The sequence below is a fragment of the Leptonychotes weddellii genome, chromosome 8 (genome assembly GCF_054177405.1).
Source record: "Leptonychotes weddellii isolate Sample4059 chromosome 8, ASM5417740v2, whole genome shotgun sequence".
Taxonomy (NCBI): Eukaryota; Metazoa; Chordata; class Mammalia; order Carnivora; family Phocidae; genus Leptonychotes; species Leptonychotes weddellii.
Genome location: NC_138376.1, coordinates 77,296,780 through 77,303,586, shown reverse-complemented (window position 1 = coordinate 77,303,586; position 6,807 = coordinate 77,296,780). Strand labels below are relative to the sequence as shown.

Sequence of the window (6,807 nt, the reverse complement as noted above, 5' to 3'; positions counted from 1 at the left end):
AGATTCTTGCTATTTAAAACAGCTGCTGTGGAAGACCCCTTGTGAAACCACATGATTTGTTTGTTGCTGCAGGAAGAATCCTTTAATGATAGCTTCTGGCTTCCTTGATCTGTACTCCCTCGAACCCATATAATGGGTGAGTTAAGTTTCTAATCCCCTGTATGCAACTTGTATACTTGAAATGCAAATAATACTTTCTGCTCCTCCTGGTGGAGCCCCAATTCGAGATCTACTTTCAGACTTTATCAGACTATGTAAGACTACTTCAGGTGAATTCTTAAGTTTTTACTGTGTTTCCCCCTGTGTTTTCCCACACCTCTTTCTCTCTCTCTCTCTCTCTCTATACCAAATCCAAACAAATATCTATCTATCTATCTATCTATCTATCTATCTAGCTCCTTTTATTAGACCCACAATTTTTAAACACAGAGATCTTTACCTTTGGATCTCAGTCCCTGGAACTGCTGGGCCTCTTCCTGGCACCAGCAAATGCTCATTTAGTGCCTATTGAATGATTATTGAAATCTTTATAGCATTAAGTAAATTTATTTTTACCCAGGGATCAACTACTATGCTATATATTTTGAAAATAATAAATAGGGTGTTATGACAGTATCTACATGGACTGGGGAAGTATAGAGATATGTTTTATATAAAATTTTATATTATCCTGTCCTCTATATTGTAAAAGAATATCTGTAACCAGTATTGGAGAATTAATGGTGTGCAACCATAGTTTTATTATTTTTAACAGGTCTAAAGTTTGAGTAACCCATAATAGTTTTTGATAACTTAAAAAAGCAAGAAACTTATCTCATTCACTTAAAAGAGAAATGTGAAATGAATTTCATGAAGAAAAATTACCCAAGGGATAGTCTGAATTTTGCAGTATAAAAGACTTACCCATTCTCCTTTTATTAGCTTTGTAGATATAACTGAAAACTAACAAACCATGAAATTCAACACCACACCAAACAGTAACAGATGCCTGATTTTGCAGTTGCTAGAGCAAAAACCCACGAATATATTTCAAGAATTGGAAGAGAGATCGTTTTGCTTCCTTTGAACATTCAGACATTTTCATGCTTTATGCATACCCACTTAGAAAAGATTCTTATTAAATGTACACTCTAGATCATTGGTGAAATAGAGAAAACATTTCAAAACTCATTGAAGCATTACCATCATGTGTCATACTTGCAAATATGGGTTGTACACAACAGTGATAATCACAGATATTTTACAGAATAAAAATTAAATGCCACATCTTTTTGTGTGTTATTGCAGATCTACTCACATCTCTTTCAGATGAGATATTAAAATTACAAGCTAAATTTTATCTCTAGTTAAAGTAATGTGATAATTATTAATGGAATTTTTTCCTTCAGACATTCATAGGATTACCGATACTAATTTTGTTGAGAATTTGGTTACTGTATGTGTTTAAAATTCTTTTAAGATACTTAAACTTTGTGTAAAATTATTTTGAAATTACTGAGATGAAATTTAGTCCATTTATAAATCAATTACTGCCTTAAAAATAAAGTCACACACCCCTTAAAAAATAATAAAATAGTAAAATAAAATAAAATCATATTTTGATCCAGATATTCAATTCTTAGGATTTTATCCTAAGGACAGAATCAGAGATGCACAAGAAGATTTATATACAAATATGGTGAGTCACATATTGATGATATTCCTAATAGTGAAAAATTGTAAATAAGCCAAATGGTTAAATACAATTATCCATATAATGCATTATGTGGCCGTATGTGTATTTTAGAAGGGTCTATTAAATCACATGGAGAAAATATTTACATTGTTTTTTTGGTTTGTTTTTTTTTTTTACTTTATTAAAATACTGAGCTTATTTCACAGGTATGTTTATGTGTCCCCACCATTTCCTTTGACCACCACTACTACTATGTCCTATCATAACATTCCATACATACTTAAAACCAAACAAAGAGTGGAGGAGTTCCATCTTTAAAACTAAACAGGCATTTGGGACAACACATTCTGGACAGTGAAACCTGGACAACACTTAACCAGACATGGTAGGGAAAGTTCTCACTCTGCATTATAAAAGACAGTCAGACATCAACTGTTACAGAAATGAAATAAGAGAAAATTTTAACAAACTGTTTAAACTATTTTCTTAAAGAGACTTCTTCCACTGCCAGAGATCTTGAATAGCCTCTTGGGCAGTCATCTGGAAACAATTCTTCACATAATTGATGAGCTTGGCTTCCACTTTGGGAAGAAAACCACCTTTTTCTATAATGGCTTGCATTTTTGCCTTAATGTCTTCTACAGAACTCTGTCCTTTTGGTGTTTTGGGAGTCTTTTCCTGTTTTTTGAAGGATTCTTGACCTTTTGATCTTGTTGTTGATGGTTTTGAGTCTTTTCCATTCTAGTTTGATTTTCGTGCATTTTTGGCTAGAGTATCTCATATAGATTTCTTTACTGAAGACTTTTCTTCAGCTTCCTCATCATCAAAATCATCATCATCGTCATCATCATATCATCTTCATATCATCTTCATCAGCAGCAAGTTTTACTTTTTTTCTGTGGAACCTTGCTACCACTTCCAGGGGTAGAATTCTTTCCAGATAAACTAAGAGTTTCACATCCTCTTCCTCTTCATCTTCTGACTCTGCTTCTTCCTCCACAGCTACTAAGTGCTATCTACTAATATGCAGGGGTCCTGAACCACATTTCAACCTAAGACCACAGGTGGTGTTATTTCAAAGTCTCCAAAGAAAACCATTCAGACATTTTCAAATTTGCCAGTGTGACTTTAATTGGACTGCCTTCCTAATTCACTGCCTCTGCTTCAACAATGTACAACTCATCCTTTGCACCAGCCCCCAAACTGACCGGTCTTAAAGATTTCTGGTGCTCATTTTTTTCATTATCCACCTTAAAGTGATCATCTTTCAGCCTTTAGTTCACAACTGAAAAGATAGTTCTGTACAATAATCAAAGTATTTATATTTTGTGAATTTATATGAACTGTGTAAATGACATTATGAGACCAGCAGATCTGTAAAGTCTTGACTTAAAAATTAAGAGATTGCACAATTTTTTTTATATAAAGATCAGGTACAAAGTTTCAGAATATTAAAATGTACACAATCAAATTCAATACTAACCATGGAAATATCAATTTTCTATAACATGCTAGAGATAAGAATTCAGTGGTTATTGAAAAAAAGGAAAAACAGGTATATCCCATAGGTTATGTACTATGGTGAAGAGTAGACATTTTTTAGTTTAAAATATTTTCAAGTATTCAAAGTATTATCAAAAAGTTTCAAGTATAGAAGAATTCATAACAAGTATACCTACCCACATATGGAAGGAAGGGACTATTCTGTGAAGCCTTCTCAGAGAAAAATATTTGAGCTGAGACAATAAATGAATAGAATAGATGTAGAATAAAAAACATTTTGAACTGACAATAGCTTTAGCTAAGATGCAAAGTTGTAATAGTGAGCATTTAAAGAACTGTAAAATCCCAGCATTGGAATGAAGATGACATTGACAGAGTAATGCAAGGTGTTCCTGGAAAGGTAGCTGGGACCTGTTCAGGCAGGATCTTCTACCATCTGAAACAGATTGTCTTTTATTCTGAGGACAATGAGAAGCCACTGCCTAGTTTTTAATAGAGAAATTCTGTTATCATATTTTTTTGAAGTTTATTCTCTCTGCATTGTAGAGACTGGATTGAAGGAGGAAAGATGTTGCTAGTAAATGGATGTTAGAAGATTACCAATAAATTGAGAATGATGGTGACCTGGACCATGCTTGTGGCAATAAAGATGGACTGTATTATGCGGATTTGTGAGATTTGGGGCTGATGGAGTAGAAGAAATCATGCATGACTCCAAAGTTTCAAGCTTGAGCAACTGGGTAAATGATGGTGCCATTTATTTAAACTGAACATTCGAAGTGGGGAAGATTTAGAAGGTAATAATTCTAGTTGACATGTTTAATTTGAGGTATCTTTGTGATATGTAGGTGGAGATTTTGAGTAGATGGTTTAATATTTATGGATGGAGCTCAGGAGAATGTCTAGGTATCAAATTTGTGAGCTTTACTGGAGATAGTTGGGCAAATTTCATTTTGTGGCCATGGGTATCTATCTCTTATCACTTGCCATTCAAATAATGACTTAATTTCTTATCCTTGAGGAAAATATAGGATTAATAAATTATACATATTAAGTAAAATATACAAATACTTGTGTGACAAGGGAAAGAATAATAATAATAATAATGTCAAAATTCTGGTGTAAAAATGTATGTGTGTGTGTGTGTGTAGTAGGATAGTAGAGTAGAATGTTCCACTTAATCTTGCAAATGAGATAGGCAGGTTGTGATAGGATATCACTAATAAATCCATTCCAAATATTAATGTATGTGATACCTGGGGTCTGCCATTTCTGTCTCAAGGGTTATGATAAGAATGTATCCAAAAATGTACCCAATTTGAAACAAGATCCCAGCCTTACCTTGAGAGCTTGTCTACTAAATATAGATAAATCCCTCTTTGTCCACCCATTTATTAAAGTCAGCTCTGATAGTTTGGTTGCCATGAATACTTGGAAAATCTCTCATGTGGGAGAGGGCTAAAAGCAGTGCTAATAACATCTAATTAGCATTTACCTGAAGAGGAAACAAGTGGTCTGTTTCAAACACTACAAACAGAAACCCCATCTCTTGGAATCCTGAAACATCCTTTACATTATGCATAAAACAAACAAGGCAGATTCTATGTCTTTATTAAGATCTTTACTATTTCCAAGAAATCCTTATGAGTTCTACCTGTATTACCTGAGGTGATAGACACATTAGAATATTTTTCTATGAATTATAAGTTGGCTAAATATTAATTTCTTGGAGTATACATTTTACCCCTCAAAAAATACATATACATGGCTCTACTATTTCCTAGGTTTAAATATAATTGTAGAGAAGTCTGAGGCCAATCAATTTTATTACCTGTGTCATTGGCATGCTTTTTCTTGCCCTGATAGCTTTCATTTTGTCCCAATATTTCAAAGCTTTGTAACTTCACCCAAATATATCTACATATTGCTGATTTTCTGTGTAGTTTTTTCCCGGAACATTTATTTTCTTTTGACAGATTTCTTTCTCTCATTATTACATATAAATTTAAAAAAAGAAAAGTATCTTTCCTCTATTTTGGCTTTTATTCTATCAATCAGTCATCTTTTTCTTTTTTACTTGAGTTATATGAGTTGCTGTGGTATTGCATTTGTCATAACCATCCCTATAACTTAAACTTCTCATCTACATGATTTTCGTCTCCATAGTCTACATGTTTATTTCAGACCTCTTTCCCAAGTCATTGATTCACTATTAGATTTTCTTCTATTCTTCTCGGTTTTCTTTTTCTTTTTATTTATTTATTTCTAAGTTCTGTAACAGTTTTGCTTCAATTTAACTATTCTTCAACTTGGATCTTACTCATCTATGTCACATTTCATAGCCCTTAAATAATCTTATATTTGTTATCTTTTTAACCATTAATGTTACTAAGAGAGTATAAAATATTTATTGTTATTTGTTTCTCTATAAAAAAAATGTTGTTTATCTGTCTCGTATAGTTTATATTACTTTTTACTTTTTAATATTTTGTACTGTTTCTGTGCAGTTGCTACTTTTTCTGGTTATTTTTTTAAGCAGAGGCTTTTCACATGTTAATTTAATTCAATATTTTTTCTCACCAAATATATCTTTGGTGTATTCTCTTTCCTTGTGTTTACTACCATAACAAGTTGTTATTTGTACAGTTACTTAAAAACACCAGTTTGGGGGCGCCTGGGTGGCTCAGTTGGTTAAGCGACTGCCTTTGGCTCGGGTCAGGATCCTGGAGTCCCGGGATTGAGTCCCGCATCGGGCTCCCTGCTCGGCAGGGAGTCTGCTTCTCCCTCTGACCCTCCTCCCTCTCCTGCTCTCTGTCTCTCATTCTCTCTCTCTCAAATAAATAAATAAAATCTTTAAAAAAAAACAAAAAAAACCCCACCAGTTTGAAGACTGTGGGCTGATGGTCTTTATTATGTGTTTCATTTTTTTTTTCTTGAGATTTTGAGAGAGAGTGAGCAAGCAAACAAGCTTGAGTGACGGGGGGAGGGGAGGACAGTGTGGGCTTGCAGTAGTTTATAAGAAGGAGGTGGGTGGGCAGAGGAGAGGGAGAAGCAGACCCCCCACTGGGCAGGGAGCCCAATGTAGGGCTTTTTCCCAGGACCTCAGGATCATGACCTGAGCCAAAGGCAGTTGCTTAACTGACTGAGCCACCTTGACGCCCCTCTGTGTTTCCTTTCTATATAGCTAAGGGATATCAGGTCGGGGGATATGGGACATATATGCTTATTTTAATCTTCTCTCAACTGTCAGAGTCCCTTGGGAAGGCCACTGTGAGTACACATTAATAGTGAATGCAACAATAAGCTTTTACTTCTGCCAGGGACAACCAGTCCATTCCTCTAATTCAGCTATCTCCTTTCAGCTACTTTTCCTATTCTCTTTGCAACTAAAATTACAGGAAATAGACAAAACTTAGGTACACTTTTATTTTAGCGTACTGTTATTATTATTATTATTTTTTTACTTTATGGTAATTTTTATTATGCAAAAGCAGCAGCTTGCCCAGAGTCACTCAATTGGTGGGGACCATGGCTTATTTGAGGAAATAAAAGTCCAGTGTGACTAGAAAGCAGAGAAAAAGACAGCATGGGTGAAATGGAAATGTTGAAGTTAGAGGAATACACAGTAA

General features: G+C 34.2%; 1 pseudogene; it reads right to left on the bottom strand.

Annotated features, from left to right (window-relative positions):
* Positions 1-2,135: 2,135 nt before the first annotated feature.
* On the bottom strand, positions 2,136-5,051 carry LOC102741619 (nucleophosmin pseudogene; annotated as a pseudogene).
* Positions 5,052-6,807: the final 1,756 nt, after the last annotated feature.